At 40.8% G+C, this 25,770-nt stretch overlaps 1 protein-coding gene across 6 annotated transcripts in view; it reads left to right on the top strand.

Annotated features, from left to right (window-relative positions):
* Positions 1-25,770, top strand: part of NCKAP5 (NCK associated protein 5) — a 1,340,286-nt gene that overhangs the window by 325,220 nt on the left and 989,296 nt on the right. For 2 of the 6 annotated variants that reach the window (XR_005218940.1, XR_005218939.1), the window contains exon 1: positions 15,637-16,148. The exons of 2 other annotated variants lie outside the window; for them this stretch is intronic. The gene's annotated coding sequence lies outside the window, so the exon portion shown is untranslated. Of the gene's footprint in view, positions 1-15,636; positions 16,149-25,770 lie in introns of those variants that run through there. 2 more of the 6 variants (XM_037850406.1, XM_037850399.1) reach the window with 2 other exon arrangements.

The following is a 25,770-nucleotide window of genomic DNA, read 5'->3' as shown; positions in this document are numbered from 1 at the left end:
TTAACCCTGTTTGTCAGAGGGGAAGAGGAAGTTGTCCAGCATTTGCCTTCCTCAGATAAATCCCACTATAAACACAACTGATCGTGAAATTTCTGACTCACATGAAACAAAAAGTCAGAGGATTACTGACTTTCCTTAATACAATGTAAGCTCCAATATGGGCAAGGAATTGTGTCTATTTTATTCACTGCTGTATCTGCAATCAATATCGATTCCTATTCAACCCCTTCCCCCCATACATACACACACTTTCATACACATGAACACAAGCAAAGTCTACATTTGAAGAAGGGACACTTCCCAAATCTGGGTTTGTTGTTTTGCACAGCTAACAGAAGTCACACCGAACCCGGCTGAAGAGGAAAAGATGGTTTCGTTTACGCCAGCGGGAATACAGGGGAAGCTTTCCCGAATCTGCCTCCCCCAAGTGTCTCTTCACTTGGGTTTTTTTTTTTTTTTTTTTTTTTTAAATCATCATTTTATTGAGATATATTCACATACCACGCAGTCATACAAAACAAATTGTACTTTCGATTGTTTACAGTACCATTACATAGTTGTACATTCATCACCTAAATCAATCCCTGAGACCTTCATTAGCACACACACAAAAATAACAAGAATAATAATTAGAGTGAAAAAGAGCAATTGAAGTAAAAAAGAACACTGGGTACCTTTGTCTGTTTGTTTCCTTCCCCTACTTTTCTACACATCCATCCATAAACTAGACAAAGTGGTGTTTTCACTTGGGTTTTATACCCAGGTTCCGAGACAAAGAGAGGTAATCATTTAATTGACGTGCAACACGAGTGATAAACAAAAGGCTATCTATATCTAGGAGGATTGGGGCAATCTCCCAGTGATTCTTTAATTGGCTAAACCCATTAGAGACAAAAGAAGTCAATTAGTTATTTCCCGTTTTCCTGTTTTCTTCAGGAGCCAGATGACATTTGTGAAAGGTTGCAGACTTTACATTTACTTAGCATGTAATAGGTTTGGAGAACTTCAGTAATTTAATTATTTTCTGTTTTCCTGTTTTTTTCAGGAGTTTGGTGACACCTGTGAAAGATGCAAACTTTACATTTACATATGTTTGCAGACCTTACATTTACAAACCACTCCTCTGTGAGAATAAGAGCTTCCTTTTATAGCCTGTTTCCAGCTTTGAAGTTTCCATTTTAAGGATAACTTTACAATTTCTTGCTTGCTTACAGTTTAAGACTATATTTAAAAGTCACTGTTAAAATATCATTTCGGATAAAATAGACTATGTTGGGATAAGAAACAACCGCCAACCCCTTCTCATTCGCATGCAAGTTCAATGTAGTTCAGTGAAGGAGGTCTTCATTTACTTAGTCACCAAGGGACCCTAACTGATAGAGGCTTTGTCTCAACATGCACTTCCCAGGCTCCATGGCAGAGGGAAAGGAAGTGGGCACATTGCACATCAGCTTTTAAAGCCTTTCACCCAGAGTGACATACAACACTTTCACTTACCTTTCTTTGGTCAAAGCAAGTCACATAGTCATGCCAAACTTCAGAGGAGGCAGAGATGCATCTGGGAAATATTCAGTGAACCACAGTAATGACCATCCAAGTGATAAGTGGTAAAGAGACCTTGTAAATCAAGTGCTCTGGAAACTCAGATGAGAGAATAATTAATTTTCTTAATTAAGGAGGGAAGATAACTTTCAAAACACTTTCAAATGTGGAGTTGTTTAAAGAAAATTGTAATCGTTTTCTACATAGACTGATGGTTAGGTTAACGTGCCAACTTGGCCAAGTGATGGTGCCCAGGTGTCTGGTCAAGAGGTACTGGCCTAACTGTTAACTGCAAGGACATTTGTGGCTGGTTAATAAACTAGAAGGTTGGTTTTTAAATCATCAGTCAACTGATTGCATCTGTGGCTGATTACATCAATGAAGGGAGTGTCTTCTGCAATGAGAGAATTCAATCAGCTGGATTTAATCCAATCAGTTGGAGACTTTTAAGGGAGAAGAAAAAGAACTTTCACTTCTTCAGCCAGCCAACCTTTCCTGGGGAGTTCATCGAAGACCTTCGTCAGAGTTGTGGCCTGCCCTCCAGAATTTGGACTCATACGTCCCCAGAGTTGTGTGAGACACTTTTATAAAATCTCATATTTATAGGTATCTCCTTTTCATTCTGTTTCCCTAGAGAACCCTGATTAATACATAGACTAATACTGATTTTATAATACAAGAAATTATTTTCCATTTCAGAAATAGGTCAGAAGTTTCTCTGCTCTTTTGCTCATCTTTCCGCTTGCATGGAATGCTTGCTTTCTTAACTTCTTCAGGTGCTTGACAGGTTCTTGTAAGATTATGGAAATATGGGCTTGATCCTATTATGTTAGATTAATTCATATTTGATGAATAATTTGAGGTGTTTGAATAGAGAAGATCTCTAGTAGTGTGCCAAAGATTTCACTCTCATTCAGAATTTTTATTGGCGCCTGGATAAAGATGTGGAAGACATACACATCATATTTTCAGAGGACATGAAATTGGGAGGACTAAGTCATATGTTGGCTAGAAAAAAGTCAGAATTCAGAAAGATGTTGATATGCTAGAAAGGTCATGAAAACCACAGGGTGAACTTAACAAAAGACAAATGAAATCCTTACTTTCAGGTAAAAAGAAAAATTACAATTAAATAAATACTGACATGTCACTTTGTTCCAGTGCAGATGTATGGTGAGCCCTAAAGGTACTTAAAATAAGGTGACCTAAATTAAAACTAGTTGAGACAGAATAAATAAAATGAAAGTTGGGGCAAAGAAGGAAGCCAAAAGTATTTCTCATAGTTACATTCTTGGTATGAGAAAGTGCTTAAGAGTAAAATGGCTAAAGTGATCACAATGATTGTTGAAGAAACCGAGTTCAGCAGGTCTAAGGAGAGAATCAGGACTGGGATGGTGAGTGGAGACAGGCTTGTGTTTCAATTCTGACTGATAGGTGAGTGGATTCTTAGAGCAGTGTGATAGGAGGGTGTCTTGGTTTTCCAGCTGCTAAAACAAATACCATACAATGGGTTGGCTTAAACAATGGGAATTTATTTTCTCACAGATTTGAGGCTAGGAGAAGTCCAAAATCAAGCGTCTTAAGGCAATACTTTCTCCCTGAAGACTGTGGTGTTCTGGACCTGGCTGCCAGGGATCTTTGGTCTTTGGCTTTTCTGTCACATGTAATGCGTATGGCAGTGTCTTCTCCTTTCTCCTCAGTTCCATTGACTTCCAGGTTCCACTCCTCCCTGTAGGTTTCTCTCTCTCTGTCTGAATTTCATTCTGTTTATAAAGTAATCCATATTAAAGCCCAACATGATTTATGTGGGCCATACCTTAACTGAAGTAACATCTTCAGGAGATCCTATTTAAGTTGGGTCCACACCCAACATAATGTGGCAAAGACCAAGAACATGACCAAACTGGGGTAAAAATTCAATCGACTACAAAAGGGCTTCTGAGACTGGATGGTTAATTTCATGTGTCAATTTGGCTAGTTAATGGTGTCCACTTGTTTGGTCAAGCGAGTTACCCCTTGTTACTGTGAGGGTGTTTCTTGGATGAGATTTGCACCTATAATAAGCTGCTTGCATCTACAACTGGTTGCATCTTTAATCAACAAATGAGATTGCCCTCAGCGGTGTGGGGAGTCCCTTCATTCAATGAGTTGGAGATCAAAAAAAGAACAACAGAAGTCAAAAGTCAGAAAGAAGAATTTCTGCCTCAGCTTCAGCACTGGCTGTTGCTGGAATTTCCAGCCAGTCAGTTTCCCTTGGGAAATTTGGACTCAACTTCAGCATTTGTTCATGTTGGAATTTCCAGCCAGGCACATCGCCTGGGGAATTTGGACTCAACTTCAGTATCACCTCTGTCAGCTTTCAGCCTGCCCTACAGAGTTTGGACTTGGCAGTCTTCAAAAAAGCCAATTCCTTATAATAAATCTCTTTATATATATCTATATAGATGGACATAGATATAGATCCTATTGGTTATATTTCTCTGGAGAACTCTGACTGATACACTGGGCCTAGCAGAAATCAATTTGTGGTGACTGCTATGGATGTGGGGAATACAGAGAAGTTGCATTTGTGCTGGGTATTTACTACTCCTAGGTCAAATTCTCGCCACTTGGTGCTTGGGGAAGCAGATGTCAAAGCAAAATTGTCAGGACTGAGGAACCTGGGTAGGATTTAGTTAAGTGGATGTGGCAAGTACAGTGATGGTCTCGTTGACAACCATGCCAACCTTCCCGTGCACAGGGCCTACTCTGGGCCCCTTTCATAGGACCTGCACCACCCCTTGTTGAGTGTGGAGTGAGCTTGATGGATGCAGGAGTGGATTTGAGTCATTCTCCTTGGGAAGGGCAAGCCCCGATATGCAAATCTTTCACTTTGGAATTCTCCACAGTCAGAGATATGGCACCTTCTGCTCTCATTCTCCATTTTGAAGCCCCTATGCCCCCATCAATGCTACCACAGATGTTTCTCAAGGCAGAGTGAAGGATTTGTCTCTGTTAGAGGTTGACAGAACCTCAGCTCTCCCCATTCCACCTGCAGCTGTCACCCCAGGAGTGCAGCGGAGGGAGATGTTTCCAGCATTGTGTTCTGAGTGTAATGTAACCAAGTTCTGAGCTGGTTGTTCTCTTCCCCCAAATGCAGAACTTAGGGAGAGATACACTTGGAGCAGAGAGGGAGAGGGGTGTATCAGTTAGCTTTTGCTGCGTAAGACGCCACTGAAACCTAGTGTCTTAAATGACAAACTTTTTTTGTTTGTTTGTTTAATTTCTCATGATTCTGTAGCTTGTGTGGGCATTTCTTCTGTTCTGGGGATGTCAGCTGATCTCAGCTGTGAGCTGGTGGATGGCTCTGATCAGTGGTCTAGGGTGGTCTCACTCATTTGTTGGCTTGATCTCATTTGTGAAGATGGCAAAGACTTGGCCGTACAAAGTCCCAAGAGTAGCAAGAGAATGGAAGCCTCAATGCACAAGCACTTTTCAAGTCTCTGCTTATATCACATTTGCTGTTGTTCCAGTAGCCAAAGCAAGTCACATGGCCAAGTTCAGATTCAAAGGATAAAGATATAGACTCTCTCTCTTCATGAGAGGAGTTTCAAAGTCACATAGCCAAGAGGCATGTATACAGGGGGTGGGGGATTTGTGACAATTTTCACAGTCTGCTATAGAAGGGGATCACCTGCTTATCTACACAGAGCAGCCAAATCAATCCTTCCAGATTGTTCTCTCCTCTTTGAGCTTTTTAATTAGAACTGGAATTGCAGTTTCCCATTGCAATACTTTCCAGGATGTTTTGGTTCCTTATGGAAGTTTTATTCCTGGAAACTAAATCGTGTTGGAAATCGATTTCTGAACACTCAAGTTAAAAAAAGACCTTTAAAAATACAACCCCCTTGTCATTTGGGTCCTGCCTATCTTTTTGGTGAAATGAGTTTGCAGAAATAGGCTAGTGTTTTGCATTTTTTATTCATTCTATACTCTGGCAGTAAAAATTCCTTCTGTAGTGGATTCAGATGATTGCTTCCTCATTTGGGTCTGAAGTTTGCACTATTTCATTTTTGGCTGGGTATAGTCAGAACTGCTATTTTCATTGTGGAGCCAAATGATTATTTATACTTCACTTGGATCATTCTTTATATACCATTAACAATGACATGTAAAGCACAGGGACTGAATTTTTACATCCAAAATTCTGAAGTGAATATTCTCCCTTCGGCAGATACAGTTGCTCAGGGCTGTAAGGCTGGATGATAAAGAACCATATGTCTCTGCTGGATTGTACACTGCTGTAGCAATGGCTTTTGAGCAGCTGAAGCGCTCAATCCCCCAGTTTCTCCCTGTGTGTCTGAGAGAGGCTGAGGGCTGGCTGGGTGTTGCCTGTAAAAAAACCTGGGAAGACAATGAAGAAAGATTTCTTTGTTTTTTTTCCTAATGACTAACTCCTCAGACTTTTTCCTCCCAATGGAGGATTATTAAAACCTATATAGTATGGCAAGATTCAGAGTTCAACACACAAAAAAAATATTTCTAAGAGAGTCTGGGGTTGAGGTGGCTCTTATGATCCATGAGGAAAAGCCATGTTTCTTGGTCTCGGAGAACTTGAAGACTAGTCAGATGTAAGAGCAGAACATGAATCACTATAACAGAAGTCAGAATATGCTGAGTCCCACAAAGAGTTGAAACAAAGGAATATGAAGTTCAGAGGAGGAAAGGAGCAATGTTGTTCAAATTACCTTTGTAGCATTTATCATATGGCATTTAATCATTGATTTTCTTGTTTCAGAGATTGGGGCCCTCTCTGTCTTATCTCCAGTGCCTCTCAAAGCACCTGCCATCCAGCAGAATAGATGTTGATGAACGTTTGCTGAGTGAATCAATGGATGAATGCATTGATTCACTTAGCAAGGGTAGCAAAAGCTTTATGGATGTGGTAAAATTTGAAAAGAGCTTAGAAAAATTGGCAGACACCAGTGAATTTCAGAGAGAAAGCATTTGTGGTGGAGGGTAGACTTAGTAAAGAGGTGGAAGTGGCAAAGTGAAAGCTTGGTTTGGAGAAAAAGTAACCTAGTTTGGCCCAAGTATGGAATATGTTTAGGTCTTAGAGCCCCCATGGTAAAGCTGAGGTTTGCAACGAGCAGTGGAAGGAGCCTCCTAGCTCCTGCCTACCCCTTCTTAGGGAATCAGCTTCAACATATTCATTGTGTCCTCTGATTCTAACTGGGGCTTTGGCCAGAGTAAGCAGTGCACTGATAGGGTGAGGGAAAGCCAGCTGGGGATGTCTGCGGTGGGTGAGCCTGTAGACAGTGAACCCATCATCATAAAAATAACCGACAGTGGTGCTCCCAACTCACTGAACTCACACTATCGCCACACAGTGTGCTGAGATTTACCATGGCCATCTCATTTTGTTCTTCCAACAACCCTGATTCTTCCTTTGCCAAAGAAGGCAGCCAATTTTGCACAGAGATATTTTTGTATAAAGTAGTCACATTTTAAAAATCCCTAATTTTTTTTTCATTGCTCCTAGTAGTTTACATGAATTCTTTGTCCTTATTAAACTCATACTGACAGCATATATTACTTATATGATAGGAAAGAGGCAGTTCAGTGTAGTGGCTGAGAACATGGACTCTGCAGCTAGACTGTCTCGATTAAGATTCTGGCTCTGGCACTCTTCTGTCTCACACTGGGGATAGGAAATTTATCCTTTTTACAGTTTCCTAATCTGTAAAATGTGGATAATAATAGTCAGAGCTACTTCATAGACTTGTTATGAGAATTAAATAAATTCTATTCACAAAAGTTTGGGGAGCATTCTATAATTGTTGACTATTATTGCCATTATAATCCCCATATTAAAGATGGGGAAGCTGAGGAACAGAAAGGTTAAGGACCTTGCCCAACATCACAGAGTTAGCAAGCAGTGGAACCCAGCCAGGCAGATTTCAGGCCATCAGCTCTATCCCATGAGAGAACTGACCACAACCTGGGCTTCTGATGGTCTGTCAGGAGTTCATATTTCGTGGTTGGGTTGCATCCTCGGCATAGTCTCAGCGGAGACTGAGTCAGGCAAATAATCTCAGGTGAGGTTTCTTTTCATTTCTGTTGGAAGAGTTTTTAACCTGACCTCGAATGGCGGAAATCCCTCAGTCAGCAGGATGCTGTTGATCACCCTCTCTGTGAAAGGTATAGAGGTTGGGGTTCCAAGAGGTACATGGCAGTATTCCTTACCTCCAAGAACTTACAACCAATGCAATTGACCATGGGTGAAATGTAATCATGGATAAATCCCTGCATAAGGCATATTTTCCTACTATTCGTCAGTCATCACAGACAAAGAAGGAGCAATCCCTATTTCACCGTGGGCTGGGACGATCAGGTATAGAGGCTTGTCTTAGAAGGTAGAATGTGCCTTAGGCCTTGGAATATTCAGCAAAAGAGAATTATATTCCTGTGCAGAGGTAGTTGTGGAAGGGGGTTCTGGGGTGTGTGTGTGTGTGTGTGTAGAAGAACATGTCTGAAGTGTAATGGTAAGAATATGTAGAGCAGGTCTGGAGGGCAAGTGAGTTGACGAGTCTGATTGGGAAAGAGGAAAGAAAACAGGGAAACAGAATGGTAGCCTGAGGACCGATTGAGTATCTGAGGACAGGCTTGAATATAAAACATGGAGTTGGGACTAAGTTTGTGGAGTTTAAAATGAACCCCACCTCAGTGCAGAGATCCTTTAATATTTCAATCTTGTTTTTTCCCCGGAGCAGATATAACTTACACAGGTTAACTGACCCAGGAACTCTACAATGCTTGGGATAAAAGCCCTTTTTTTAATCTTTCCATTGTTCATTGCCAAGGTGTCTATCAATGTAAAATTAAAAAGCTTCTTACGTACGTGTATTTGGGTCAGTATTCTTTCAAAGGTGAAGAATGAAAGAGCTCAACCCTAGAAGAATATCCTCTAATTACCATCCCACTATTTTGATCTTAGCCTTCAAACTCAATGACTATCCTTTTGGTCATTTATTGATTACCTCTTTGAAAGTTTTTTTGTTCCCATGTATCATCACTTTGCACATATCTTGCTAGATCTCTGTGCTTGATTGCTATTATAAATTTTACCTTCTTTATGCACATTGTCCAAGTCATTTTTTTGAATTAAAATAGATAAATAAGTAATAATTAAGTACATTATTTATCTCTTCCAGACATCTTTGCTGGAATAACAATGCCGTTTCCTAAATTCATCGTATTTGTATAGTCAAAAATTAGCTGTAGCTAGTTTTTTTTTCTTTTTGCCATAAAATACTCTCTCTGTTTTTCCTAGACAACTTGCCTGTGATTTAGTTGAGAAAGGACAAAAGTAAAATGGAGACAAGGCATTGAAAAATGGCCAATGGGGAGAATAAGAAAATGCCCTTTATATGTAGTGATTTTGAACAATTAACTTTTTCGAATATAACCATACTTACAAAAATATTGTTTTTGCTACTTTTTGAAAAAAAGGATAAGATTTCTCTTTGAAATCTTGATGCTATTAAATAATTATATGCACATTTGTAATTTTGTCAGTTTAAAAGTTTCATCATGGGTAAACCCAGTGAGCAAATTGCCTTGTGAGCACTTGTTTTCTGGTTCTTCCAGGTGTAACTGGGAGATTCAGTCATACTGTTCAGAAGCCCCAAAGAACAACTCCATGATGTTGTTTACATAGGCCTTTTCTTGGCAACTGATATTGTTTTTGCAGCAAAAGATAATGTCAGAGACTTATGTGTAGTTTACTTGTGTTTCAGTCCAGAGGAAATGAAAAGGAGTACATAAGTAAGGATGTCCCATTTTCTTACTGTTAGTAGCTTTTGTATGGGGATGATGACAAGGAAGGGAATGGGGAATTGATGTGGATTAAGGCATTTGCACTTAATCACTAATAAGCTAGGCATTTCCACATTTTGTGATCTGTGTACTCCTTACAAAGCCATATTATCATCCCTCCTTTGAGATGACTGTGAGGCTCAGAGGGGTTAAGTCACCTACCCAAGGTCACACAGCTAATAAATGTCAGGGTGGTGCCAGGTGGGTCTGACTTTGAGTTCTGCCAGCTTTCCATTGCTTCTGCCTGGACAGAAGGTGTTTCTCTTTTGGAAGGAGGCACATGATGGAGAGAAGAGTTGGGCATCTGGTTCAGCCTAAAACCAAGCCTTGAGAAAAGCTCAGAGCTCCCCCCTCCCCTTCTCTTTTCCTTTCTACCCTGCCATGGCTACCTGTAGGCTCTGTCGTTTTCCCTCTCCCCAGCCCTGGTTTATGGGAGAACTGACATTATCAGTGAATAGCCAATGCAAGTTCTGTTGGCAAGAAATGTTCCTCAGAAAATCTGTATCTCCAAGATAAAAAACACCAGCATGCTTTTGAAGGTACTCAACCTTGAAAGAAAAGGTCAGTTTGTATAGCATACTTCAGCAAAACATTTTCCTGGGAAGAAAATTAAAATTATCTACAATACAGAGCATCTGTATAGTGCAGGTTATGAGGAGAAGATCACCTGATGTGGGAGAAAGTAGTAGAAAACCAGGCAGGTCAACAAAATGATGCCAGGAACTAGAGTTCTGTGCGTGGTTGCTTGACCCCTAAAGCCAAGCAGAGTGTCTCCCTGTGAGAGGCAGGACAGGCAGCAGTTAGGAGCTACAATCCCTGGCCCGAATCACAGCTCTACTCCTTACATCTTGTGAGTGAAAACAAGTTATTGGGTCTTAGTTCCTCCATCTGTAAATTGGGAGTAATCATGGCATGTATTTTCATAGACCTATTCTATCTAAGGCACTTAGAACAGGATCTGTTACATAGAAGGCAATATGCAAGTGTTGGTTCTCGGGCACGCTATTGAACTGTCTTCTCAAGTTATTAGTAAATGAATCATTGGAGGATACAGTTCTCGTTATGATCCTATGTGTGACGAAAAATTAGGAAGAATCACTTACCAAAAACACATTTCAAAATCTCATAGCAAATATTTTATTGAACACTCACTATTTTCATGAATTCTTCAATGGTCAAGATAAAATGGAAGTTGCAAGCATATATACATGCTTTTAGCACCCACCGTCATGCATGTGTGGTCCATCTGCAGCTCACCAAAATATGAATCAATGATTCACCCTTATTTTTCTGACAGCTCTTTAAATATTGGTGTTTTAAAATGCAGTCATTGAATACAAATACGATTCAGGGTGCTCTTTCCCCTGTGTCTCTCTCAGCCATAAATCGTTATCTATTCACTGGATAAACAACATCTGAATTCCCTGGTGCCCAGCAGTCACTGAGCTCACTAAAAGACTGTCTCATCCAGCTCTGAATATGGAGTCTGGTTTTTGAATGGCCAGCAAGATTTATTTTCCCTGGTGGTTGGAGCTGATGTATTTTACCAGGGCAAACCCTCATGCAACAAAGGGATAAATACATGGGGAAGAACCATTTACATAAAGTAAGTCAACGCCATCAATAAATCCCATTTATTTTGTTATCAGTGAACTAGGCCTGCCCCCTCATCCATTGGTGAGCAGCTTCACTGGCCTTTCTCACTTCAGTTCACACTGGATTTCCCTCCCACACCAGCAGCCAACCTGTTCTTCAAAATCAGTGTCTTGGTTTTACACCCAGGGGCTTTGGCCTCTGTAGCACCAGGCTGGTGGGGCCAAGAGGGCTGCCAGTTAGAAGTCCTGCACCACCCAGCAGAGTCTGATCAGTTCCTTGGTGTGACCTCCCCACTTGCCCACAGAACATTAGCTAGGATTAAATCTCAGCTCTGACATTTTCCAGTACAAGAATGTGGGCAAAAGTTCTAACACTTCTGAGCCTCGATTTACGAGTCTCTAAAATGAAGATATTTGTCTCATTGCATTTTGCGAGCATTAAAAGAGGCGACCTAAGCAGTGTTCATATAGTTTCTGATATCTAGAGGGTGCTACTCCAATGCATTCTACCTTGATTGTTTTCTTCCCTTCCTCTCTTTTTCCCTTTTTTTCTTCTTGTTTCCCTTCCTTCTTTTGTCTTCCTTCCTCACATGTGATCTTCAGTTTACTTGGGCCTTCTTGTGTGATTCTCACAGCTTCTGAGTTTATTGTCATTTTCAGGCCCTGAAATATGGTTTTCTGGGCCTGAAATCTGAATGTTGACCCAAGATTTTCCCTCCAGCTTCTCATCCTAGCTATGGGAAACTCCCAAATAGAGATCAAGTCATTAGGTCCAGTTCCTTTTGGTCTTATCTTTCTCCAAAACGTAGTTACCTATTTACCTTACCCCCACAAATTCTCTTGTCATCTCTTGGGCCAAACTGCCGGCAAGCAGAAAAGTTTGGCCTATTCAGTGGTGCTCAGTAGTTGCTTGATAAACTGGATCTATGATGGCCAAGCTCCAGAAGCTCATGGAGTATGAGATACCATTTCTGGGCACTAGTTGTTTTTGGAATAATGTTAATGGAATACATCAACAACTCTGGCTCCTGAAAGGCAGATAGGCATTGGTTAAGAGTTTGGGCTCTAGAATCATATTGGCTGTACTCTTTGACCGCCAGCAACTTCTTACCCCCTCTAACACAGAGTGTCCCCATCTGTAAATAGTTGTGAGCAAATGTAAATAGTTTTGAGCAAATGAGAAATGACCTACAAGGCCTTAACACAGAGTCTGTCTGACCCGAGCCCAGCCTCTGCCAGGACCGGTTCTCACAGCTCAGTGTTCCTGACGTGGAGCTTGCACTCAGTTTGGGCTCCATCAATGGTAATCTAATTGAATTTAATAAACCAAGTTCAGTGGTTTGGTCTTTCCTCCTGGTTTCTTACTCCCCAATGAACAAATGAGACAAGATTCCCAGATTCCCACTTCACCATGCCAGACAGAGACTCTTATTAGCATTTTTAAAATACCAGTATCTTAGTCTACTCTCTGCTTGCCTTGATTTTCCCCTTTATTTCCTGCAGAACCAAGTGATCTGGACTTTTGTCTATTTATTTCATGATTTGGCCATTGGCCCTGTGAGAGTCTTCTGACCTGGTACTTGGCTGACCTTGGTTTGTCATGTGGGCCCTGACTATTTTCTGAAATACCGTCCGTTCAGTGCCTGTTACGGTTGAGGAGTGTAACGAGTATGTGCGTTCTAATGTTGCCTTGCCTGGCAGGTATAATTAGTATAGCTGTGTCCTTGCTCTCTGTGAGGAAGATGAGATCCGGTCAGGATCAGTGCCTGAAAAGTGCAGCACCTAGACTTTCCCATTCCCACACTGAGCCTTTAATTTTGCCTTCCTGTCTCTGACCCTTGACTTTTCTATGACCCCCAGAACCTACCAGATGATTTTAATAGATGGTTCTGCATTCCCAGAACATGTGTTTTTGTTTGTTTTTGTTTTGTTTTGCTGCCATATATCATATGCCACTACATGGTCCCGCATTGGTGAGCCTTTTAGCTCTAAGGAATCTCTGACCTGTTGATGCCCATACCTCAGAGTGTGGATAAAGAAAGGCAGTGAAAGGTGACAAGTTCACTGGAGGAATTAAAACAGGATCCCTTAGCCATTCCTGGACATTATGATGTGCTAAAACCTGCCTGTCCTGTGTAGCAAGATTACCAAAATGCATACCAAAGCTCTGTAAATGACAGAGAGGAATTTATGTCACAGGATCTAAGAATTCATAAATGAACTTGTTCTATGATGATTTAGCCATGTGTCTTGTATGATATACAATTTCCTTATAGATAAAGAATACTTAGCATTGTGTGTGGAAGTAACTCATAAGGGTAAGACATGGAGGTAGGAGTTGGGTATTTGAAACAAATCTGAACACATAAAAGCAGGCTAAAGCCCGGGAGATATCCAGGAATCAGTAGGTGAGTCTGAATGGGGAACCAACTGGGTGGTCTAAAGAACTAATGTGTAGCCCAAGGAAGTGTGGAGACCTGGACACATTTGTTTGATTGACTTTCTGGGAAGTCATTAATCATTCCTGGCTTTAGTTATCCCTTTTTAAAAACAATAATGATTTGGAGTGGCCGATCTCTAAATTCTTTTCTAGTTCTAGAATCCCAGTCTGTTTTATTTTTTAAGTACCAGGGTCAGAGCCTGTTTGCACTTGCTACCTAATAGACACAAGACCCCAGCAACCTGAAGTAGTTGCTATCTGAGAGAGTTACCTTCTCATCCAGGAGGACATTTCTTTTTTGTACAGTTTCTACTAAGGCCAAGGCAGACTAAAATCTGGGTGTAAGGGCGGGTCTTGGAGAATACTTTTGGGAGCAGAAGGTGACTCAAGGGCACTCATTTTGTAGTATTCCAATAACTTGTGAATTATTGGATCTCACGGTAGTGGGTCAACAGTGCCTTTGAGGTTGCAGCACTGAATTTAACTTTGTCAAACCATGAATCATGGTCTAGGATCAGTTAAAAATAGTCATTGGTTACACATGGAGCTTTCTGACCACAAAACTATGCAGTGGGGGTGCTGTATGGGAAACAAAAAATCTCTCTGAGCCAGGAAGATGAAATGTAGTCACAAAACAGTGATCCATTCCCTCTGGACAGATCAGACACAACACAGCAGATCACTCTTGCCCCCTGAGTTTTCTGGAGAGATTCTTCTTCCTAAATACCCTCCTCAAGTCTCTCAGCAGCTCCAAACCTAAGGCAGAATGTTGGCCAAGACAGCGAAAGCATCTGTCATCCACACCCTCACTAAAGTCTCCCCAGTGCTTTTCAGTGTTAACCATGTGTTGAATCAGATGGACTTGTTCTAGCTCTCTGAAGACCAGCTAGTTTGTAACCCAGTGCTAAATGAAAATGTAGAGCCCCTTGTTCAAAAATTAAGAACTTCAAGGTGGTGATGGTGCGGCAATAATCTAAGTGCAGGGTGCTTCTTAGTGCGGGGCTCTGTGTACCTGAACAGATTGTAAGCCCATGAACCTGGCCCTGATCCTTTCACTCATCTGCCCCTCTGTTTTCCTGCTTAAAAAGCCCATTTACTGAGCGTGCTGGTTTTAGGCTCTGAGCTCTTCATCAAATCCACCCAAGGAACTTGCATACTCTGTGATTTCTCTTGTATCATCTTGTTCTGAACCACAGACAATTTTACAGAAGTGCAGGAAAAGCATCAGAACAAATTTGATCATGTTCTTTGGCTGGTATTTTCTATAGAGAGGCCTGCTTAGAGCGCCAGGGTCCTCCTGGATATCCTGCCTCTAAACCAGGGGTACTTCACCAGGGCTGAGCATCAGGCTTACCTGGGATGCTTCTACAAACTGTACTTCCAAAGGATTCTGAATCTATAAATCGAGCTGACATATGCCACTGGAAAGCTTCTCAGCAAAACACTGGTAAAGAACTGCTTAAAAATCACTTGTTACTTTTTATTTCTTATATCTTGCTTTATCATTTTTTGAGACATACATGGTTATATAACATGCATATATAGCCCTCTTCCTTCTCAGTGTTCGAATCTGTTTGAACTGACTTTTATTTTTCTCTCAGTGTGCTTTAAACTTCAGCTTGGCTTGCAAGTTCTGTGGGGTGATGATTATCCACTTTGACTCAGGGTGAATTTATCTGTGGCTGGATCTTGTGGAGGTCACAAACGAATTATTTCAACCAAGAAAAATATGGGGAATGAGGAAATGCCACGAGTATTGGCAATAGTTATTGTAGCATATGGCTAATGTATAAAGAGGTAATAGAACAATGTCTCTCAGGGGATCGTTCAAAAGGAAAATTACTTAAATTAACTTTTCAGGCAAATCGAATTATGCATCATACCCCCTCCTGTGATGCTATACAAAGTCAGTGTTTGTGAAGAGTCAAACTGGGGGCTATAAATCAAGCCTTTCAGAAGAACGGTTGTGTCTGCAGGGATTTTTTTTTCCCCTTTGCTTTTTCACCTTTTAGATGAATGAAGAATTTTCTCAGCAAATTATTAATTACTCCTCTTTGCCTGTAGAATTGAGTTCACCGTAGTTATGTAGGAGTCAGTGGTATTCAAACTGCAGCTTTTGATGAAGTAATCAGCCGCTTCTGGGGCCTCTTTCAGCTGCCCTGGGCGTGCTTCACATGTAAACGACTGCCAAATGGATTCTTTCGACATTCCAGCCAATTAAAATACATTTAAAGTGCAGCTGGTGGAGCGGCAAGCCCTGCGAGGGTGCAGAGAACTTCGGGGCAGTGAGACAAAAACAAACTTCGTAGAACCCAGCACGGGCAGCCCGGCAAGGCACTTGGGGGAAGTGGAGAAAGTCATAAAAAGAGGCTATCTTTAGCTCCTGTCAGAATCAAAGATGACACTCTGAGCACCACCTTAAAAGACACAAAAGAGGGGGAGCATGTTTGTTAGGGTGTCAGTTTTCTCCCCTCAGCCTCTGGAAACCCTGTGAGCTGGCGGCTTGCCCACTGTGATGCTGCATACAAATATTGACAGAACACAGCAGTGTTTGTTAAACCCGGAGTGGGGAAGCCAGTGATTAAAACTCGAAGGAAGATCTGAAAACCCCAGGAACTCTCCTCAATAATGTTAGAACATTGACTGAATGAAAGAGAAAACCCCGAGTGGGCTAAAGGGAAACACTCAACGTCCCTGTCTGCTATGCCTTTTCGGTAAGGACAGAATTTTTCTTTCTTTCCTTTCCTTTTTTTTTTCTTCTTCCTCTTTGATGTTTGTGTCTGTGTGGAGAAAACAGCGTCTGATGTGCTATGCACTCGGGTCTAGAGCTCTGATTTGCAGAGCGCGGGGTTTGCCTGTGATTTTTCTGGAGGGCGGGTGTGATGGGATCGCACTGTGTAAATAGATGCAGCATTGTCAAGCACGTGGAGACTGTGGGAGGTTTCCCAGAGCTTGGGATGGTGGATTTTCCAATATTTGCCTCTCTGCTGATTTGTCCAGTCCTTGCTACTGTGTGCCCAGGTGTCTGAAGATTTACAGTGAATAGATTCCTGAATAAAGATGAAGTACCTGCTTTTTAAAATCGTATTTCCATTTTAAATGTTGTCGAGTTTGCTCTGTTGGCAGTTCTACACCTATGAATATGAACAGTGTGTTGTGTCCCCCCACCCCTACATCCTGGGTTAATATTTAGTTAAACACAAGTATTTTGGTTTATAAAAGCACATTTTTGAACCATTCGGAAGTGCCTTGCCTCCTCCTGCCTTTCATTGGAGAAGCTGCTAAGTTGGGAATTTGTTCCAAATTCCCTTTTCTTATACTTTAAAGGAGGCAGCTGCAGTAGCAAATCTCTGTGGTGCTGCAAGTTCAATAAGTCCCCAGCTCTGTGGGTCATATTCGAATGCCTATCTTTAGTTCCTCAGAATGCCAAGTAAAAGTGTGACTGAGCAGGGAAATTGATTTCTACCTATCAATTGATGGACTAAAGTTGTACAAAGTTCCGGATTGTTTCCTATTTTAGCTTGTCACGGTAGACCCTTTTTGGCTTCAATTTTGTTCATTGGAAACAAAGAATCTTGCACATTTCACGGTGCAGGATCACGTTGCAGCGTCTGAGCTCAGTTAAATGCGCTTTATTACTCTTTAGTGTGCCAGTAGCTCTAAGGCTGTGCCAAGTTGAGACTTTCCAACGTGCTCCAAGCTACCTGCTGCCAAGATAAATGCTGGTTGGCCCAGAAGGGCTTTTTCTTTTTTTCTTCCTTCCTTTCTTTCTTTCTTTCTTTCTTTCTTTTTTTTTTTTTTTAAGGAAACTTGCAATAGCAAAGTTTCCCCATGTAGCAAGTCAATGAAAGAAATCTTAAATAGAAGAAATTTCGGTAAGAACTCCCTCAGCTCTGTCCCCTCTGGGTGTGAGACCTGCTGGTGGGAGCCCATCTCCTCACACACACACAGAGGTCTGTGCTCTGTGTGGGTGTGAGAATGAATAAGGTGTTCTACTGTATGGCAGTTGGGTTGTGTTTATGAAATGGGTGCTATGTGAATGGAGATGTGTGAACACATAAAGCTTTCCTGCCTGTGGTGCTGTCTGAGCCCAGAGAAGAACAGAGCTGCATACAAGGTGGTGCCACTCATCCCATACAGCCATTTCAGGCATACCAGAAGAACCAGAGATGGGCTGGGACCACAGAAAACCACTTAGACAAAACTGTCATCTTTTACAGAAGGAAGGTGGGGTGGTATACATCAGAGAGCTGGTATACTTTGGTGGAGATTTAATGACATGGACGATTATGTGAACTATGTTTGATCAGGTCTTGGAGAATATAAGGCTGAGATCTCTCAGGATTGGTTATCAGGCCAGCACCGGCCATCAGTAATTGGGGAGACAAAATTGAGTCTTTGGACACAAATTCTGTGAACAGGGACTTCAAATGTCAGGATGACTATGAAGGGAGTACTGAACTGGGGTTGAGGAGAGCCCCCAAGTCCTTTTCTGATTCAGAGTCAGTGATGCAATGACTTTACAAGTATGTGCAGATAATAAAAGAGGCAGGATGGAGGGTGAGGGATGGGTGTCAATTAAATAGGTGGTTTCATTATTAGAGTCAAGCCTAGCATCCTTCCTGTGGCCTAGTTTAACAGTCAGCAAACTATGGCTCATGGGGCTAAATTCTACCCATTCCCTGTATTTGTAAATAAAGTTTTATTGGAACACAACCATGCTGATTTGTTGGCATATTGTCTATGGCTGTTTTTGTGCTGTCACAGGAGTGTTGAATAATTGTGACAGAGACCCTGCAGAACCCACAAAGTGTAAAATATTTACTCTCAAGCCAGAAAAATGTTTGAGAAGTTAGGCATATGGAACAATGCTTCTCAGTCTATCTGTGGTGAAGGACCAGTTATGTATTTATTTTTAGAATTTCCAATCCATTATGGACTGGTGCTTTTATAAAACATGATTAAAATGTTGCTTGAATGTTATGACAATGTCAAATTGCTATGAAAATTTCCGAACACCTATTCTTAATTTCTATACTTACCTCATATGGATCAGCAGCAGAGTTTGAAGACTGGCACTAGTCTGTGGGCCACACGTTAGGTAGATAACCCCCCACTTGGTTTTCCAGCCTCATCTTGTGCCATTTGTTCCTATTTTGCACATCATACTGCTCTCCTTGCCAAGGCTTGAATACAATAGACTCCTTTCCACCTTCAGACCTTGGCTGCTGATTTTTCTTCTGCCTGGAAATTTCTTTCCCCAACTCTTTACTTAGTTAGCTCTTCCTTCCTTCAGGACTCATTTAAATTCATTTTGTGGAGGAGACTTTTTGACCACTCCATCTGAAAAATCCTTCCCTCATCCCACACCTCTTGTTCTTTACAGCACTTATTACAATTAACGCTTATTTAATTTACCTTCTTATGATTTGTTTCCTGTTTTGTCAGAATTCAGTAACAGACAATGTAATCCACTTCAACTGGTTTAAGAAGAAAGAGATTTTACAGTGGTTTTAGATGGCATATAATATCTCATGGAAGGAAAGAGGAGAGGAGTAGACCCTACACAGATATTCCTGGAATAATACTCAGAACAACAAAGCAGAATTGACAACTGCATCTCTGCCACTATAGCAAATGGAATCAGAAAACTGCCTTCACTACTGCTGATTCCAGTATCACACTGCCTCTGCCATCACTTCCTCCACCAAAATGAGCTTCTCTGTATCTTGAAACATATGAAGCTGGGAATTGAATACTAGCACCTTTTCTACAGAGATTCAAAATACCCCAAACTGGCAAAAACAGCAGAATCCTCACATCCACGACATGATCTTCACTCTGACTTTGAAATTCTCTGGGTGAAATCTGAATCATGGCAGAACTTGAGCTTTGAGGGAGTTGGGGAAATACCATCTTAGATTTTTCAGTCTCTAAGGGTGAAATGGCATTACCAGAATCTGCCTCCATCCCATACTAGAAGAGAATCTCTATGAGGACAGAGCCCTTGGCTGCTTGTTCATCACTCTACATGCAGTGCTAAGAGTAGTGCCTGCCATGTGTAATATGCCTAATAAGTATTGATTATATGAATGCATGAATGGGTGGATGAATAAATGAGTGAATAAATGATATGGTCCCTGGAAGTCTGTGATTCGTAGCAGGGTAGTATGTAACACGCATGAGGGAGATTCATGTATATGTGTCAGCCTATAAAAGGTATCTGTGGTGAGAGATGGAAGACCACTTGTAAGGGATCCTCTAATCTTTGGAAAAAACCTTGTTTTTCAGAATTGAAGCTGCAGTTAGCCAGTGTGCTCAGAACTGGGTAGTCTAGTTACCACCTACTGCCATCATTTCCTGAGGGCTTATAATGAGCCACTCACTATACTAAGTGCTGTCCATGCATTATCTCATTTAATCTGCTCAAACTCCCAATGAAGTTGGCATTATTATTTCCATTTACACAAGAATAAGCAGAGGCATAGGGTGATAAAGTGGCTTCCCAGGGTTACAGAGCTGGTGAGTGGTGGAGCCAGGTTTAAATCCATGGCCTTATAAAAACTGAATTTGAATTCTTAATCTCCACTGGTACTACCACAAAAAAACTTATCTTTCTGCCCTTTTGTCCATTTACATACCTCTTTCATGTTCTGTTCCATCCTTGAGGCTGATTGATTTACTGCATTAATCTACTTTTTGCCTTAGCAAGATGCAGTCTGGTCATCAGGACTGAAATAGCGGTACACTGATGAATATCCACAAAGAACCCGTGGGCTGTAACTGAGGGTGTAGACATTTAGCAGAGAAATACATCAGTAGCCATTAAGGAAGTTGCTCTTAGGACAAACCACCAGAAGACAGAATGTTTCTGTTGTTATTGGACATTTCTCTACTCTCATGCCATATATTTGATTACAAATTTCAAGTCTTTAGTCTCTGTTGAGTTGAAATTCTACCTCACATTATTAAAACCATTAAACACAGTAATGTTTGATAATAATTGCAACTTTGTTGTTTGCTATCAGAAAATACGTTGAAAATTATTTTTACATTTAAAATGTTAAAGGACAATAAAACGTCTCTGAGGAAAGGGGCCTTGGCGGAGGGCAGGATACCTAAGAAATATTACTTCACAACCACGTATATGATAAGAAAAAACCACTTAATGTCCTTTCCCCAGTGCCTGTAAAATGCGAAGGGGAGAAAGAAGCGCTTCTAGAATGTCGGAATAAGGACCTCCGAAACCCACTCCTCCATAAACACAGGGAGAACACTGACAAACACGTCTAATTCAAGTTCTTCAGAATTCTGGAAATTAACCAAAGATTTGCAATAATCTAAGGGGCAGTGAAGAAACACCAGCTGTATCTCTGTAGGAGTGATGAGCACTGCAGCATTCTAACTTGCCCCATTCACGTTCTCCTCTTCCCGGCTCTGTGGTAGCCTCACAATTATGGCAGCTGTGAAAAGCAGCAGACTGCAAGCCACTGAGGAGGCAGAACAGATTCGGAGCTCCCTCAAAAGCCCCGTTCTCAGGGAACTGTCCATTTGACCTGCTTGGAAAACCCCCCCAGGGCTTGTCTTTGCTTGACCCGACTCAGACCTCACTCAAGGCAAACAGCTTTCCCCATCCCACCCCCCTACACACTTGTTGAAAATAATAAACAATCAGTAATTATTTAACATCACAGCTTTTTGAGGTAGGAATAACAATTGTGCCAAACGGAGGCTGACCAAAAAAAAAAAAAAAAAGGAAAATCTGGGGAAGATGTCTAAGGGGGGCTTTGAAAAACTCCACTGTATTCCTGGGAATTTAGAAAGCCACAAGGGCTATGTGCATGCCCAGGAAAGACCTGAAAAGGCCCTAAATAATCACCTGTGGATGACCTTGAGATTCCGTGCAAGTGGGAGATGAAGGCTAAAGAAGAGTTGTAAACTGCTGCCAGAGAGGTTGAAATTGTGTCCCTACAGACATACGTAAATCTCTACAATAAAGGCTGGGAGACTTTTTGAATCAAGGAATTTAGGGAAATATCTGCTCAATTACTAACTGACCACTAAGATAACCACGCAGAGATTTCATCAGCCACCCATGACAAGGAACATAGACTTTACAAAACTATTTCAAGAAAGTCACCAGAAAAACCCGTAGGAATAACCATGACAAACAGCATCACCAACAAACCCTAGAGTGGGGGCGGGTGTGTAGGGGGGTCTGATTTCTAGAGTTACCTCATTTTATTACTTAAAATCTCTGGTTTTCAATAAGAAATACTGAGCCATGTGAAGAGACAGAAGAATGTGGCCCATACACAGGGAAAAAAGCGGTCAATAGAAACTTTCCCTAAGGAAGCCCAGATGTCAGACTTATTAGACAAAGGTAAAAATCAATGATTATAAGTATGTTCAAGGAATTAAAGGAAACCATGCCTGGTGATCTATAGGTTAAGTATGAGAATGATGTCTCACCAAATAGAGAATATCAGAAAGGAGATAGAAATGATAAAATAAATATAAAAATTTAAAATTATAAAACTGAAAGGAAATTTTGGAGTTTCAAAGTACAATAACTGAAATGAAAAATTAGCTAGAGTGGCTCTTCAGCTTTTTGAGAAAAGAATCCGTGAACTTGAAGAGAGGTAAATGGAAGTTATCCAGTCTGAAGGACAGAAAGAAAATGAATAAAGAAACATGAACAGAAGCTCAGAGACCTGTGGAACACAATCAAACATACCAACATTTGCATAGTGGGAAGGAGAGAAGGAGAGGGGAGAGAATGAGGCTGACATGTCTGTGAGACATCAGGTGGAGGTGACCAGCTAGCATTTGAAGTACGTGCTTGGATCAAAGGAAAGAGATTTGAGTTCGTAAAATAACTCAGAAGTTTGATCAGAGTTTTGATACCACAGGAGGAAGGGAGTCCAGTTTCTTAAGGGGCAAATAAAACGTAGGAAACATTTGCAAAGAAAAAACAGAGCAGTACAGTTAATAATCAGATTCTGAAATATCCATTGTAAACCAAATGACAAACATAACACCACTGTCAGGAAACTTGTGTGTTGTATATTAGCATCTTAATCACGTTGCAAGCTTGATGCTGTGATCAGAAAATGGTGATTCTAATACATCAGTAACCAGGAGGAGTTGGAAAGAATAATCAAAATCATCTAAATACTAATGAAAAAAATAAGTGTAATTGAAATGCTGCTGACTATAGCTTTGGCTGTTAGAATTGTTTTTGTGTATTAACCTATCTTTGAGAGAAGAAAAACAGGCTACTATTTCTTAATTGCCTTACCTGGGTAGTAATGCTATTTAATGCTGCTATAAGATTTTATACCTTGAAAGTACTTCAGAATCATTGATTAGTCATTCCTCATCAGCCCTATGAGCCACTGATTCTGCCTTTCCCACTTAGGAGAGAGAACCTACCTAGTTTTGGTTGTTGAAATATCATCGGTTTGAGTGTGGTGTTGCAAGGTTTTTTGATTTGTTTTGCTTTTTTTAATGAGTGTAAAATTTGTGTGTTTTCAATGATGTTACGTTGTTACCCAAAACCTGTTGAAATGGGCCAACCTATCACCTTTCTGTAATTTGATTGGCAAAATACGGGGCTATTAACGTCTCCTGTCATCCAAGCCTAGTTTCAGAAGTGATTTCTTGCACATCATCACCAGGAAATGGGCCAGTATTTGGGCTGCATTCTGGTGTCATTGGACCCACAGGGATGTAGTGTTTCTGGAGAGGAAAGTCCTAGCACATGGGTAATTGGACTTGGTGGAATATGGGAAGGCGAGAGTTTGAGTGTGTTGATCAGGTTTTTAATCCTCAGTTGGCAGCAGTCACATATTTTCAACAGACTGTGAAGGAGCTAGGGTTTGGCCAAATTATGAAGTAGATAAAGATTGCATGCCTCTCCACTTGGGAAAGCAATTAACAGGTGCCTCCCTCTGTGATCTATGCACCAGGCTCTTTTACTTCTTTCTCCACATCCTGTTGTAATACTCTAGCTGTGAGATGGGCTGCAGAGAGACGTGCTGTCTCCTAATTTGCTGATGGGAGTGTCTGTTGCTGTGCCTTTAATGGAAAGCCTTTTAGCAATATGTGTTAAGAGTATTCTATTCTGTGTGTCTTTATATAGATGTTTATTATAGCATAATTTATGATAGTGAGATATGGAAAATAACCGTCCATCATTAGGAGAGTGGTCAAATAAATCATGAGCTAGAAATAGCCCTTATAAATCAGCAAGGAAAGATTACTATCCCAGTAGAAAATGGTTAAAGGAAATCAAATACAGTTCACCACGCAAGAAATATAAACAGTCAAGAAGCATTTGAACAGATGTTGAATCTCATTAGAAATTAAAAGAATGAAAATTAAAATGAGAAATTATTTGTATTGTGACCAATTTCTCCATGCTCTCTCTTTTTTAGGTGCTGTAGGTCAGAATGCCATAGTTATATCTATTAATAAAAGTTAAAAAAATACATGTCCCTACTAGATATATGATGTCATAATCCAATTAAAATTTCTTGCATATAGAAAACTTCTATAAGACATTGTTGAAACTGTGGAAGACAAGATTTTTAGTTAGTTGAAAGCTCTGGTGTGTTAGGGAAATAGTTCATATACACACTTAAAACACTTCTGTTCACTTAGAAAACAACCCACAGATTTGGGTAAACAGTAAAAACAAATTGGAACCACAATGTTACACTATTCACTTTTTTCAGGGAGAGTATTTGGTAAGGTATACTTTTCATTAACCCACCCAAATTAATTTAACAACTCAAGCAATAAAAAATTATTTTAAACTGGTTTGGTCCTATGAACTATATATCTCTTCTTAAAAATTACCTCTTTTTGTGTCTACAGCAACCTTGTGAGACAGGCAGGACAAATATTTGCATTTTACAGATAAGGAAAGAGCTTCAAAGAGGATAAATAAATTGCTCAAGATCTCAAACTAGAAAATTGAGGAGCTGAGTCTGAACCCAGATTTTTCTGATAATCCAAGTTTGTCCTACTCATTATTGGGACTTGAATCCTAGTGTATTGACTACAAATCCAGTTTTTTTCTATACCATATCTTTCCTTTCTTCCGCCCAAAGCCAATGATGCCTCTATGCTGGTCCTAGGATTAAACCCAGATTAGTGAGCATAAGGAAAGGAGAATTCTAGGTCAAGAAATGTCTGTGGTAAAGCTTAGGTCAGGGGAAGGGGCTCAGGAGGTAGGAGGGAGGTGGTTAGGCTTCAAATTCAAATGCCCAGGAGGGCCAAGCAGGGGATAGAAATTATGGCCGCATGCCATAAAGTGTAAAGAACAAAAGCAACAGCATGATAATAAATGAAAATGTCACTGGACCTCCTAGTGGCAGAGGCGATAGGGATTGGTTAGGATGTGTGTGAGCAGGTGAGCGTATCCTCTCTAAAGGTCTGAAGGAGAGAGCTGTCACTCAGCATTGGCAGTTATTGCCAAAAAAGAATCAGCTCTGGGTTTTAACTTTCTAATTATTCAAAAGAAGCTGGAAATTTGATTTTTATGGAAAACCTCCCAATTTTAAATACTACCATTGATTTACAAAAAAGCATTTTGTGGGATGACTAAAATATATCTGAAGGCCCACAAAGTCCTTCAAATTGCTGGTTTGTGATTTCTGGGACATCTGCCTGAGGATCTGCTATGCTCCTGACCAAGTTCAATCGCTGTTTCCTTGATGTCTTCATAGCACATCTGCTATCCCTGACCCTTGTCCTTACACATTTAGAAAAACATCTGCTTTCTTCATCTTCTCACCCACCTAAACCCTGCCCCATACACACCCATACACACCCACACACACACGGTCCTTTCTCGTGCTCACTCTGAGAGGTTGGAAGGAAAGATTGAGCCCAGTAGGCACCCCCGGAAAAGGCTGCGTTCACACTGCTGTTGGTTAGCACGAGGCTTGGGGAAGGCAATGCTTTAATTAAGTCACATTTCTGACTTTAATTACCATCTAAACTAAATTTTTTTGCCAGCTTGTAAACGTATGGGTGATGGCTTGGTGATGCAATTCACGCCACTTTTCTTTGCCAGAAGCTACCAAGATAAGTTCAAAAGATGTGTGAGCAATGGGGTAAATCTCCATATTAAATCTGCAAAATGGACTAAACTGGACCAAAAATTCAGGTCCTGCTCTGACCTGAAATTGGCCAAGGCGGATTCCTTCCTAATTCCATGGGAAGTGTTACTACAGAGGCAAATATATATGAAGCTGACTCACACACACAAAGTTTAATTTAGAAAAAGTTCTGATACAACTTTGGGGCATCTTGACTTGGGAGATA

The sequence above is a fragment of the Choloepus didactylus genome, chromosome 9 (genome assembly GCF_015220235.1).
Source record: "Choloepus didactylus isolate mChoDid1 chromosome 9, mChoDid1.pri, whole genome shotgun sequence".
Lineage (NCBI taxonomy): Eukaryota > Metazoa > Chordata > Mammalia > Pilosa > Megalonychidae > Choloepus > Choloepus didactylus.
This window is presented reverse-complemented; position numbering and strand designations above follow the sequence as displayed.